At 46.5% G+C, this 14308-nt stretch overlaps 1 protein-coding gene across 10 annotated transcripts in view; it reads left to right on the top strand.

Moving 5' to 3' along the window:
• Nucleotides 1-13015: 13015 nt before the first annotated feature.
• The window catches only part of Sytl2 (synaptotagmin like 2), a 98166-nt gene continuing 96873 nt past the window's right edge, over nucleotides 13016-14308 (top strand). For 8 of the 10 annotated variants that reach the window (XM_075953080.1, XM_075953072.1, XM_075953070.1 and 5 more), the window contains exon 1: nucleotides 13054-13405. The gene's annotated coding sequence lies outside the window, so the exon portion shown is untranslated. Of the gene's footprint in view, nucleotides 13406-14308 lie in introns of all 10 variants that reach the window. The other 2 variants (XM_075953078.1, XM_075953082.1) reach the window with 2 other exon arrangements.

The raw sequence follows: 14308 nt of genomic DNA, 5'->3' as shown, positions 1-14308 counted from the left end.
GGTCAGAAGAGGGCACTGGATCCTCCGGAACTGGAGTTATAGACAGTTGCGAGCTGCCACGTGGGCGATGGGAATTGAATCCAGCTTCTCTGGAAGAGCAGCCAGTGCTCTTAACCACCAAGCCATCTCTCCAGCCCCAGCTCTGAATCTCATCTTCGGAGGTTACTGAGAGGGCCAGATGAAAGTCCGTAAGTGGACCTACTTTATAAACTGCTAAGTCCTGTTTAACGGAAAGGATTATGGTGGGAGAAACTCTACGCAGGTAGAATCCCTTTGGAGGTGGTGCCATGGATAGGTAGAGACGGAGGATGCAGCTAGTTAAATGCTTCGTGGCTTCTCCCTTCTCTTAGAGGGAGGAGGATGAAAATTTCCTTTCTAATGAAAAGCCTGTTTACCAGGATGAGTCACCTTAAATAAAATGATGCCCGAGCAGAGGCGAGTTAGCTTCTTGAGTCATTACAGCTTGTGAAAGAAGTGCCAAGGTAGTTCTCGCTAGAAAGATAATTAGTTTCTCTTAACAACTTACTGCCCACGAAAGAATAATGAGAGCCAATTTTGGAATATGATGATTTAGCATTTTTAGCTGATTACATATTCAGAAATTTGTAATGTAACATTCTGTGGCTTTTTCCCATCTTGGATAAGGATTCTGAGAGAGATTTGTCTGCCACAAACTTGCTAGAGCAGTACCCAACAGGATGCTTTGTGGCCGCGGTTTCCTGTCCTGGAAGTGGTGATGATTCCTTGTGGGATGTTTGAAAGATTATCTATTGGGAATGTCAGTATGGCTGGTGGAGTTAGACGGTAGTCAGAGGTAAGCCTGCCTTATTTCCAAAGGCCGGTAGAAGGTCAGAAGATGTCTGAAAACTGCTGTCCTAAGGATAGATATTTGCAGAGAAGTCTCAATGTCCACTGGAAGGTGGCTGTGTGCAAGCTCCAACATCTCTGTCACTTTGTATTTCCCGAGAGCATTCATCCAATCTGACACGATGAGGTTTCATCAGAACTCTCTGAGGAGCCATCAACTGAGACCTGGCATGGATTTGCTTATGACTCGTATTTGAGAGAAGGGGCATCAACATTTCTGAGTTCCAGCAGTTGGCGAGGCAGCCTTGGAGTAAGCATGATCATTCATTCACTCCTGTGAAGAAGCTAGACACCCACAACTTCCTCCCTCCCTATCATTGTGGAGCTCAGTGAACAAACAGGCCTTCGAGAGCCCGAGGAAGAGTCGGGCGGTTGGGAATACAAGAGAAAAGGTCAAGAGGTATGGAGGACAGTGGCGTTCCAAGCAGAGAGAGCCCCACATACAATGGCTCATTCTGAAGACTGAGGAAGCCTACATTAGCTGTAGAATAACAGTCACCCTGGGGGTGGGGGCGGGTGAGACAAGCTGGTGCCAGGACTTGGAAGACATTGTCAGCCTGGGCCTTCTCCTCCTCGCCAATGCCAGCTACACTTTTCAAACAGCTTCATGGAACCCTGGGTGGAGCGATGGTGGTGGATGCCAGAGGGCTTTGTCTCAGGTCTACACAGTGTGTCTAAGGGGTGAAAGGGAAAACACCTGGGCTCCACCTTTCACCCTGTTAGGAACAGCTTTGCTTGTATTGAGTTTAGACACTGAGGGCATACATAAAATAGTGTTAGGAGATGGGACTTTCTGCTTAGAAAATGATCGAAAACTACCAAGGGTCTGGGGTAGGGGTGTTCCATCTGTCAACACTGTGAACGATGTTGCCATCTACAATGTTCATACTTGGGAACAGCACAATGAACTGCAAAAATAATCATGCCTGCATGGGCGTTCTCTCTCTCTCTCTCTCTCTCTCTCTCTCTCTCTCTCTCTCTCTCTCTCTCTCATACATACATACATACACACACACACACACACGTTTTATGCTGAACCTCACAGCTATACTGGGCTGCATGTGACCAGCGGGACTGTGGGCTGGATGCCCTTCTGGGATAAGGGGCAGCTTGGAGAGACTCCTGAGGAACCATGGAGGATGGATTCAGATGGCAGCTGTGTTGCCCTGACCCTTCTTCCTAAGACTCCAGGCAGAGCCTGCTTCCAGGTGAGTGGAAAGCTCGCCCATGGTCATCTCACTCACTTTTATAAATTATCCAGGGGACAAGAGGAAGACAGACAGGTGGTGGTGGTGCATACCTTTAATCCCAGCACTCAGGAGGCAGAGGCAGGCAGATCTCTGTGAGTTCAAGGCGAGCCTGGTCTATGGAATGAGTTCCAGGACAGCTGGAACTGTTACACAGAGAAACCCTGTCTTAAAAACAAAAAGAAAAAAAAAAACAAAAACCAAAAACCAAAAAAAAAAACCAAAAAAAAACCCCCAAAAATAAGAGAAAGGCCAAAAATCTGCTGCTTTATCCTGAGTAGGAAAATGAGCAAAGTTTAGAAATGTCTAAAATGCGCCATTGACAGTTCTCACCAACCACCAAATGGTTGGGATCATTACTCAGTGCAAACCTTCGCAGCCCGGGGCTATTAATCCTGTGTCTGTGAGTTCTGTGAGTTCTACACACTCAGGGGATACCTTCCCAGTGTCATCGTCTCTCAGAAAATGACCAGAAACCAGACGTTAGGCAATCTTTGGTAGACTGTGTGTCATTTTCAATGATACCTGCTCCTTTTAACGTATCTCTCCTCTCCTCCCTTCACCTCCCCTCTCCTCCCCTTCCCTCCCCTAAACGCCCAGTCTACAGTGTTATCTGTCCAGCCCGGGCTCCAGTTGAACTCACAGGCAGAGCCTCTACCCGAGTGCCATTCTGATCCCATTCATACCCTGGCCGTCCGCATTAGCGAGGACTCAGAATGTCCTGTTAAGAGGCCACGGGAGCAATGAAACTATTAGTGTTTTAGCTACATCATGAACAGCATGAGTGTCGGCTCTAAGTCACCGAGACTCCGTCTGCACTCACCCTCGCTTAGACAAACTATAAATATCTTCTTGGTTGGCGGCATGATAGCATGCGGCTTCCTTTCTTCCGAATTCAGAGGTCCCTTCAGGGTTTCCCATGGTTCCTTGGCAAGTCCAAGTTCCTCGGCCTGTTTACTCTGAATGTGGCCGATGGAGCTTCAGCCTGACTGACCACAGCATCCTGCAGCCGACACGGAGATGGGCTGGGGTTCTGTGGAGTTTGCACATATCTTGAATACTTCTGAGTGTGACTTGAAGCACTGTCCTGAGGCCCAGACTGGAGTCAAACCTCAAAGTTTTCATCAGTATTTTCCTTGGGGCACTTCCCTCAAGTCTAAGTTATAAAACGCTATCACTTTAACCGAAGAGACAACTCCGCAATTTTGGCAACTTGCAGACAATGTTTGTGGTTGCTGCAAATTATTTTTACCCCATTGACAAAAGTGGCACAGATAATATTGCCCGCAAGAAAGGGAGGGAAACATAAAACAAGAACAACAGTGAAAAATAGTGTAAAATAGGGGAAAAAGTAAGTGTAGTCTGTGGTTTTACACCAAAGCGCACTTCTACCTTGTCTCGGGGAAATTTCAGAGGTTATTAATGCAGAAGATTGAAGCCGACATCAGCTACTTGATTTAGACTCTAATTTGATTGTTGAATATCGTTGTGTAATGTGTCCGAGGACCTCTGGTCCCTCTAGGCCTCAACATACTTCCCAAACTTTAAAGTTTGGGAAAACTTTAAACTGACCATACTTCCCATTTATTAATTATTCATCCATTCTGTTAATTTAATTGTCCATTCTTTCAACTAGTATATATATATATATATATATATATATATATATATATATATATATATATATATACTAGTTGATACTTGGGAACAGCACAATGAACTGCAAAAATAATCATGCTTCCATGGCTCTCAAATTCCAGTGTGCCCTGGAATCACTTGCAAGGCTGTAGAAACCCAAACTGCATGGCTTCATGTTAGACTTGGGCTTTGGAATGCCGTGGCTGAGCCCGTGGTCACCTTTTCTAACAAGTTCCCGCTGATGCTCAGTTAGGAAGGGGCTTCCTTTTGGTGGTAAATGTCCCTCAAGCCAGGTGTCCACACAAAGCCAAGATTTGTTACCTTGGTGAAGGCCAGTCCGGGCAGTTTGATGAAAGCTCCCTGGGTCATCCGTGGGCCCTACATTGTTTATAGGTACATAAAGTTATGTGTGAATAAAATAATAACATGAAACTAGAGGCAAGGCTATCTGTGGGATCACGGCAGAGCGATGGGCAGGAGGAGAAGGTGGGTGGGAAGGTGCGGGAAGGAATACGCTCGATGTCTGTTACAGGCTTGTATGAACGTGCCTTCTGTAACTCCGATAAAGGAAAATCTTTAATTGTGGTGACTCACAGTTCAGATGCAAGGCAGGGTGCAGGCAGACATGGTGCTGGAAAAGGAGCGTAGGGGTCTTACATCTTGGTCCCATAGGCAACAGGAAGTGGTCTGTCTCAACGGCCTGGCTTGAGCATATATGAGACCTCAAAGCCCCTTCACAGTGACGCACTTTCTCCAACAAGGCCGCACTTCCCTGCAGTGCCCCTCCCTTTGGGGGGCATTTTCTTCCAGACCACTACAGTGGCACAGCACCATGTCTAATGAATACACACACACAGACACACACAGACAGACAGACACACACACAAAACCTTAAAAGTGGAACATTCTTCCTGCAAGTCAAAAATAGCTCTCCTCCTTGACTTGGAGTTTAACAATGTAAAGGACAAAACAGTCCAACACCTAAAGGAGCGGTTTTTCTGCAAACAAGGAAGCAGGATTTCCAGGAAGCTCTGAGTATTTCACACCACAGGCAAAGCCTTGGAAGTCCATGACAAAAGCTTTATTATGGTAAGTATGACCTCAGCGAACTTACCTAAGGATCTTCAGGGAGAGGCCTCCTTAAACCACAAATTCTTAAATCTGGGATTTTGAGCTACAAGAGGTCATGAGTATTTGTGGCCTTATTTCTTAATTTTGGGGATAAGGACCCCGAGGCCGAGAGGCTAAACGGCTTCTCAATACCTGCATCCACCATTGTTAGCAGAGTCCAGGAGCCAAATCTCCCAACACCAAGCTAGTGTCTTTTAATAAATAGGAAGCAAGACTCTGCTGATCATCATTTTCATAATAGGTAAACAATATTCTCATTCTTTCCAATTTTATAGATGAGCAATCCGAGATGTGGAGAAGAGACATTTTTATTTCACACAAAATCAGAACTAGATCTTTGGCTTTTTAATCCTTAGTCCAGGGCTTTCTCATTATTTATGCTTCCTGTAGCATTCCTTTAGAAAACAAGGCAACAAATATGTTTTTGACAGACTGTCAACCGTAGATGCAAATCTCATTTGTACTTGAAGTCTTCATATTGGCATAACACACACAAAAGGTCACTCAAGCCGTGTTTGTAATATGAAATGGATACACGAGGACAGATGAGTAGCTGAATAAACAAAGGATGGAATGGAATTATGTTCTGGTCTCAGCAGGGGACCCATTCTGCAAGTGTATGGTTACTCAAGACTGCTTTGTACTGGGGGGTTGACAAAGCGCAAAGACCATCTGGGTAAGAAGGCAGACGGAATACATCTGGATGACCTAGCGAAGAAGCGTCAGGGAGAGAGAAAACAGACTGTTCCAAAGAGAGAAGGAAAAGGAGCCCTGCCCACTGGTGAAGGAGTGACGGGACAGCTGGACCTGGCAAGGGAGAGAGGGGGGAGCACTGAGAAGAAGCAGCCAAGCGATGGGAGATGGCTGGCTTTCTGCACAGGCCCTGAGTTTGGGTTTCTAAGAGGTCTAGAGTTCCCAGCACCCACATCGGGTGGCTCACGATGGCTTGCAACTCCAGTTCCTGGGAATCTGATATCTCTGGCCTCCATGGGCACGTGCGCTCCTGTGCACATGCCATACACAGACATGTAGGCATGAACCAAAGAGCTATGGATAGGGGATGACATTAGGAGCCGACCAGAGAGAAGGAAGAGTTCACCTTTTCCTTTTTTTTTTCTTTTAACTGTATGTGCATTGGTGTTCTGCCTGTGCGAGGGAACCTGTTCCCCTGGAACTGGAGTTACATGCAGTTATGACCTGACATGTGAGTGCTGGGAATTGAGTCTGGGTCCCAAGGAAAAACTGCCAGTGTTCTTAACTCCTGAGCCATCTCTCCAGCCCCAAGAGACAATTTATTTAAGGATTTGGCTCCCAGTATCTAGCAGATTGCTCTATACCCAGAAGTACAGGAGTATTTGGACAGTACAATTGGAGTCAATGACGGGGGGGGGGAGGGAGAACATGAAGTTGAGGATAGTAGAGAAGCAGGAACAGTTCTGAGAGGAAACAAGGGGAGACATTAGAGGGGACCATGATTAAAATATATTGCATGAAATTCTCAAGGAACTAACAAATATTAAATACATCTTTAATCAAGAAGGAGGAAAGGAATTAGGAATTAAGAAAAAAGTATTCTTGGCTTTTGGCTTCCACATGGGCCTGTGTGGGCAGTACACCCCCTTCACGTGTGTAAAATCACACACACACATGCAGCGCACGATGCCCGTCTGCGCTCTATGCGCTACCATACAGTTTGCGAGCTTCTGAGCTTTGGGCAAGGGGCTGGAGGTTGAAATGCGCTAAGAGAGAGAGAGAGAGAGAGAGAGAGAGAGAGAGAGAGAGAGAGAGAGAGAGAGAGAGAGAGAGAGAGAGAGCTCTATGCACTGGTAAGAAGCCCTTTATTCAATAGTACCACAGAGGCTTATATACACCCAACAGTCAAGTGGGCCAAAAGGTGAAAACCTTATCCTCTGATCCTCAAGGCAAGGCAACACGTGCTCGTGAAGCAGAGCTGGTAAACAACTTTGACACAGCTTTCAGTAACTCAAATCAGAAGGAAAGTAAAGATCTCTAGCAGGGAAGAGCAGCTGGAGGCCAGGACTCCACACACACATACACGCATGCACATACATGCTCTCGCATATACGAACATGCACACACACAAATTGGATGCAGTTTTGTGGACCACTGGCAGAGTGGGGAAGAGCAGCCCCACCCACAGGACGAGTACACACATCTCACAAGTCTCGAATCCAGTGTGGTCTTGCCAAGGAACTCACTCCTCAGGTGAGTTCCCTGTGCTCAGAGATAGAGCTGTGGTCAGGTGCCGCCTTGGGAGGGAACACATTATTTAAGTCAGAACTACCCTGAGGACCCAAGAGCAGGATAGAATCACAGAGATGGTTGTAGAGGGGTGGATACTTGTCACCTGAAAACAGCAGGTAAGAGGAAGGTTGGACCGGGTACTCTAGTGTGTACGCTAGTGTCTAGGGGGAGACTTCATCTACTGGGGTTAACTCTGGAGTCTCACAGCCATTTGTCTAAGGTTAGAGGGTCAAGGACCGAAGGATCTACCGACCTGTCACACAGTTCACAGCGACTAAGCTCCGAAGCTCCGGTAGACGAGGCAAACATCCACAGGCGCATCCTTCTGCAGAGCAGTTAACGCTATAGGTTCTGGAAACGCAAAGACAGGTCTGACTGTACAGATCCCAGAGCTCTGACTGCTTCTCAGTCCCCCAGCACTGTTGGGAGACGCCCCTACATCTGGAATATCCGCTGCTCCAGGGGTGCAATCCCGAGGAGACTCTGGAGGGTGGGAGACCCTGTTCAGCTCACAGCCTGCAGAGGTTACACATGAAGTGTGCCGTGGCTGTACAGCTGCAGGAACCTGTCCAGTACAGGCGCAGCACCAGCACGCGATGGAAAGAGGACCAGAGTTTTCAGCTCACCTGACCCCACCCCCACCCCGGGCAGTCTGTGTCTTTCAAGAGTCCACACACAAGTTGATTCAGGGTTTTACCTCTTTCTTTCCTCCTTGGTTTCTTTGTAATGTGCTTAGATAGTATTATTACTTTATTAAACATGGAAACCTTAAATTTTTCTGCATATATTTATCTAATCTTGTTTTTATTTTTTCATTAGGCATTTATGTTTTTGTTTCCTCTTCTCCTTTTTAAATTTGTTTTTAGCAGTACTTTGACTTGATCTTACTGATTTTAAAGCTTTTATATTTTTATTTTTATTTCCTTTCTTATGTTTCTATTTGGTTATAAAATATCTTACTGGGAATTTTTTTCAACTTTTCTTTTTTTTAATCTGTTCTTTTCATTTCCCCTTTATAGCATTCTGATCTACTCCCCTTCTCTCCTCCTTTATTGATTTAACCTTGCTTCTATCCTGCTTCTCCCTCTCCTCAACTTCTTATCTATTTACTATCTCCATTTTATTAGAAGTAATTTTTAATTTCAATAGACAGTCTTCATTGTTTTTCCATATTCTGTTTTAGGGTTTTTGAAGATATGCTAGTGTTAATTAATAATATTAATTGATTTAAACATATTTTTATGTTTTGTGTGGTTTGGTGGTGTTAATCATAATTAAACAGTCATCAAGATTGAAAGAATAATAAAGAATCTCTCCACAGACCAGGTAGACTCGTGGAGAATGTAATCAAAAATATCAGTGCCCCAACCTCACGATACCTGACCTCACGTTACACTGCGGAGCTGTGCTAACAAAGGCAGCAGGGTGCAGGCAGAGGAACAGACATATACACCAATCGAACAGTGGACTCAGAAACACACTCTCACAGATACAGCCTCTTAATCTTTGACAAAGCAGTCAAAAGCACATATCAGACACTGTGTTCATCAAACGATGCTGGAAAATCTGAATTTTCACAGGAATAAGAATAAAACTAAATCCACCACTCTCACCCTATTCCAAACGAGCTCTAAGTGGTCTAAAGATTGTAATGTGAGATCTAAAACTTGGAAAGTGCTGGACCAAGCAGGCGGACCACCTGAAGGCAGAAGCAAGGGTTTTCTGAATAGAGTTTTAACAGCAAGGGATATAACTCTTCGAATTGACTAAACTTAAAAATTTCTATACAGTGAAGCCTCCATTTTGGAAGCTTATACCCTGAAATAACAACAAATTGTATTCATTTAAACACTGCCTGGCCCATTAGTCCTAGCCTCTTATTGGCTAACTCTTACATCTCGATTCAACCCATTTCTAATAATCTGTATGTCACCACGAGCTCATGGCTTACCGGGAAAGATTCAGCATGTCTGACCTGGCAGCTTCATGGCAGGCGGCTCTCTGCCTGCCTCCTTCCTCCCATCATCCAGTTCTGTCTACTCTGCCTGCCTAATTTTCTTCCCTATCAAAAGGCCAAGGCAGTCTCTTTATTCATCCAATGAAAGCAACACATAGAAAGAAGATCCTCCTACACCACAGTGGGAGCAGGGGCTGTCTCTGCCTCTTTTATTGGCTTTTGGGACCCTACTCCTCATACTGGGTCACCTTGCCCAGCCTTAATCCATGGGAGGTGCAAAGGTTGGTCCAGTTGTGTGAAGCCTATTTTCTTCCACTGGACTTGTAGAGGGCCAGGTAAGTAAGATGAATTCCAAAAATTAATAAAGGTGTTGTGAATTATGATATAGCTAATATGCAGGAAAAGTATTTAAACAAGATGGTCTTCCATTTTTTTATTATTAGAATGAATTATATAAGCCATACGCTCTTCTAGTTTAACCCCTTTTTAGTGTACCATTCCATGGCATCAACATCTGTCTTGCCCTGCAGCTGTTGCCACCAACCATTTTCAGAGATTTTCCATTGTTCCACTCCGAAGCTCTGAGCATACTCAGCAGCTGTCTTTTGTGCCCCGCCCCCACCATAACTACAATTCATTTTCTATCCGTGTCTGACCATTTCAGCTGCCTCATAAGGACAGAAGTCTTCTAATTTTTTTTCAAAGTGACATTTTTTTCTTTACCCATAAAAATAAGAAAAATCTTGCTTTAAATTGTTAGAGGAGCCGGAGAGATGGCTATGCAGTTAAAAGCATTTGCGGCTCCTGCAGAAGAGGCAGGTTTGGTTCCCAATACCCACCGACTTACAGCTGCATGGAACTCCAGCTCCAGGGAATTCTTCTGGCCTCCATAGGCACCATACACATGCACGCATGCATACACGCACAACGCACACACATCTATTAATAAAATGACAGACAGTAAATCTAGAGACTTAAAAACATGCAATTAATGTTAGAAGGCAGTTGACGTGCACAGATGAGGATCACTGGAGTCATAAGTAATGGCTGTACACACACACCTTCGAGAGGTAATAATTATGAAGGTGTGAGAAACATATATGCAATATAAACTGATTCACATCTGCATATGCTCATTGTTCGCAAAGATGAAAATAATGATGCCACAATCTTCACGGATATCAGAAGCCTCTCCTGAGTTTTAGGTCCCTGGGAGCTTGTACCTTCTTTGCATTTGGCTGAGGCCAAAGGCTTGGTCCTTTCAAGGCCCTCTTATCTTCATCTGTAACGTGTGGAGAGCAGTGTCTTACCTTAGTGCTTCTCAGGGTTGATGTGAAGACGGAACATCATAACAAAAGTGAGAGGCCTTTGAAAAACACAAAGGCCCATAGCAGTGGACGCCAGGCATTGTTAGAGGTCACCAGCAGTGTGATTCAAGGTCAAGTTTTGCATTTTGAAAAGATGTGCAGTATTTACAAATTATTCAGAAAACCAGATTCTTGCTTTGGTGACCCAGAGCCATGACTAAATTGTCTCCGAAGCGCCGCACATTTGATAACCCCTGCTCTTAGTAATCACACCACATTCTGACCAGATGGTCATGCAGCTTCTCAGCAGAATCTAAAGTTTTTAGTGGGGGAGAAATTGCAAATTCACATAGCACAAAGGCAAAAATCACATCTCTTATCAGCAGCCTTTTTTACTTTTATATAGTGGTAAAAATGCTGCCCTCTGTAACCCATCCACTAAGAGAACCCTGTTTGTCAATGCAATTTAACAAGCATTTATTGAATACTCATGCTGTACAAGGTAGTTCAGTTTTGGTAGAGATGGAGAAATGGAAAGGATAAAAGTAGTGGGGGAAAAATGAGAGATTGTTTCTAAAGTGGCTGAGCTTTAAAAAATATCTTTGTGTGTATATGTACAATGTGTGTGTACATATTTGTGTGTGTACCTGCAGGTGTGTGTGTGCCACGCATGTGTGTGAAGCCAGGGTGAACGTCAAGTCTCAGGCCTCATCTTCTACCTTCTTTGAAGCAGGACTTTTTGTTGTTTTTCTGCAGCATATGGTAGATTGGCTGGCCAAGAGGTTCTGTGTCTCTGTCTCTCATATCCCTTGAGCACTGGGATTGGAGACATGAGCTCCACTCCTTCACAGGGTGCTGGGGATTTGAACCAGGTATTCACACTTGTGTAGCACATGTTTTACCCACGGAGCCATCTATCGTCCCAGCCCAGAAGCGAGGAAGCTTTAAAACGAAAGGGAAGCGGCAGATCCTATGACCGCCAATTATAGAAACAAAAGGAAACCAATGACAAGAAAATAATTGGGGAATATGCCTTGGAGTTGGAGAGGTTGCAAGAACGGAACCCATTCCATGTTGGAGACCAAAATCTGGTGACATTTTCCCCAGGCCTTGGCGATTTTTGTGTTGGGATTAGAGGCAAGACTGTTTAAGTCTGAAGAAACCTAGCCCATCCCATCAGTAAGTGTTTTTCTACACTATGTGATAAAGCTCACGCTATCACTGTGGTACTATGACAAGCACCACCATGTTTAACCGGTGGTTTTCATCCCTTCTAGATGACCTAACTGGGGGCCCTCTTTTAAGAACTACCTTGGTCACATGTGTATTTCAGCTTTTATTATGACAGTCCTCCTTGTGTGGGTGTTACTTTTGCATACCCAGTTGCATCATTTATCCAAAATTGAAATTATTTGCAAAGTAGCCTCGTTAAAGGTAAAGGGAGTAGCCTAGTCAGTTCTCTTTTGTACCCTAACGCTTTCTCACAGGACCCATGAAACTGTTCAGTGTTGAGAAAAAGCCAGAAGATGCTCCTTAAAACCTAGTTCAAGGACTCCTAGGCCTGTTCGTAGGCCACAGCAGAGCTGAGGCAGGACAGAAATACAGGGAAAATTATGGGGATGGAAGGGAACGGAGACCCCACCCTAGGTTCGGGTTTGACGCTTCTTTCCGGCTGAGAGTCAAGGATCGCTTCCAGGCATTCTCCTTTCCCCACCAGAAACCTGCATTTTCTAGGACTCTTCCCAACACCCACATATGAAGGCCTAGTGGCTCAGGGTTTATCAGATTGCAAGCCCATCTCGGGCACCTCCAGAGTCACCCCGTAATCTCATTTATAGAAGGAGCATGGAGAGAGAGTCCGGGAGGGTCCCTTGGAGATCGGTCAGGCAGTGAAATTCCAAAGGCTTCCACCATCCTGGAACTAGTACACTTCTGTCCTTAAAGGTGTGCCTGCCTTGGCCAGGGCCTTCAGGAGAAGGGACCCTTCAGTGCTTCGGGGCCTGCGTGACCCTTTCATTACATATCATAGTCACTGTGTATCCAGGTTCTACACTGTGTGTGTGCGTGTGTGTGCGTGCGTGTGCGTGGAACGAGGAATCACACTCAGGGTTTTCGGATTATGTGGAAGCTGCTTTTACCGCCAAGCCATCTCACTGGCCCTGTATTAGTACACATTTTTAATATAATTTTTTAAAAAAGAGTCTCACTCTTTAGTAAGAGGCTAGTCTCGAACTCAAGGCAATCCTCCTGCCCCCCCCCCCCCGTCTCCCATCTGCTACCTTTAACCATCATATTATTTCATCCCAACTATCCCCATAAAGAAACTGACCTACTGCAAGACATCCCTTCTCCTCGCGCGATGGTGACAGTCTCTACTTTTCAGATGGAGCGTCCCCGCGCTCCTTATTCTTTGGATTTTTTTTTTAAAGTACCGTTTCCTTTATTTGAATCAAAAACGGACTATTTCCCGGACAAGTAGAGAAGGAGGCCTGGAAGGGAGCGCAGGGACTGGCGCTGAGCAGGCGGCGCGGCAGGCGGGGCGGCCGGGGCGTGCCCTGTGCTCCAGGGAGGGTCCCGCGCTGCCCTCGCCCTCGGCCCGCCCCAGACAGCAGCGGGCGACACCTGGGCGGTGCAATCTGCTGCCAGCCCCGGTCGCGGAGGGCAGCTCGAAGGCAGAGGAGGTACCGCGGGCAGCCGGGGGCGCCCACTCCAAGAAGCGGCCAGAGAGATTGGGGCGGAGACGCGGCTCGCACTCTGGGTCTGACATTTCTGCCCACTGGCCGTGCCACCTGGACTGGTTTCTGGGTCACCCCCCGGCCCGGGTCTTGGTGTAGCTGGAGGGAGTTGGTGTAGAGAGGTTTTTGTTGTCCTTTCTATTCTGACCTCGCAAACGTGAACGGTATCGGCCACCGGCAAGCTTCATTCCTGAGTTTCTCCAGTAGTAAGACTCACTTCTGCTGTCCTCGCTGCGTCAGCGAAGCTGGGGACCCCAGGTAGGTGGGACTATGCTGGGCGGTCACGATGGGGCGGGGAGGGGGGAGGACTTTGAAGGACTGATCCCAGACCCGGGGCTGGAGGCCAGCAGACCTGGCTGCAGAGCAATCGCCCCAAGGTGCTCAGGTGAGGACCAGCAGAGGGTATATCTTTGCACAGGTGCTGCGAAGGGACCCGCGAACTCGAATCTGAAAATTAGCAGATTTGTTTTGGGGCAGTTTCCCCTGCACCCAACCAGACCTCTTCTCTTAGCGAGTTAAGTCACAGGGGTGGGATTTGCCCGCTTCAAACTGCAAAACCGAGGGTAACAGCGTGTGAGGCTCTATCCAGCAGCCGATAGGAAGTGGGGTAGGAAGTGGGTCTCTGCTCTCCTCACATCGCGCCTCCTCCCTTTTCCCTTTCCCCTTTCCTCTCTTTATAAGTCGCCGTTGCCTATGAGGGGCTCCATTTCCGGCATCATTGAAAAGTTCTTATTTTTACCAGGGGGCTAGTATGTGACCAGCAGTCCCCGGGACTCCAGGCTGTGGGCTCCCGGTTCAGAGGGGATTCTAGACAGACACATGCTTTGAATCACAGCCTTCTAACGCTACAGCGTAGGAACAGTGTGCAGAGGAAGGCTGTTGGGATCATACAGACGCTGACGGGTAGAAGGGGTCCAAACTGTTGTCCAGCCTTCCCTTCCCCTTTTGACAGCCCTTCGGGGCGAGCTAGCATGCTGGTCTCTGTTGTCTGAAGGATGGAACAAGGAGTCAAAACAGGCTCGCTGAAAGTAGCTGAGGGCTTGAATCCGTTTCTGTAGCACATGCCCCACCCGCCCCACAAACAACTTCCTGCACCTCTGTGGCTCTGCCCCCCATCACCCCCTCATCACCTCCGGAGTGACATTCATTTGAAAGCAGATT

This window comes from Microtus pennsylvanicus, chromosome 18 (genome assembly GCF_037038515.1).
Source record: "Microtus pennsylvanicus isolate mMicPen1 chromosome 18, mMicPen1.hap1, whole genome shotgun sequence".
Classification (NCBI taxonomy): domain Eukaryota; kingdom Metazoa; phylum Chordata; class Mammalia; order Rodentia; family Cricetidae; genus Microtus; species Microtus pennsylvanicus.
Note: the sequence above shows the minus strand (reverse complement) of the source record. Positions and strands in the feature narration are given on the sequence as shown.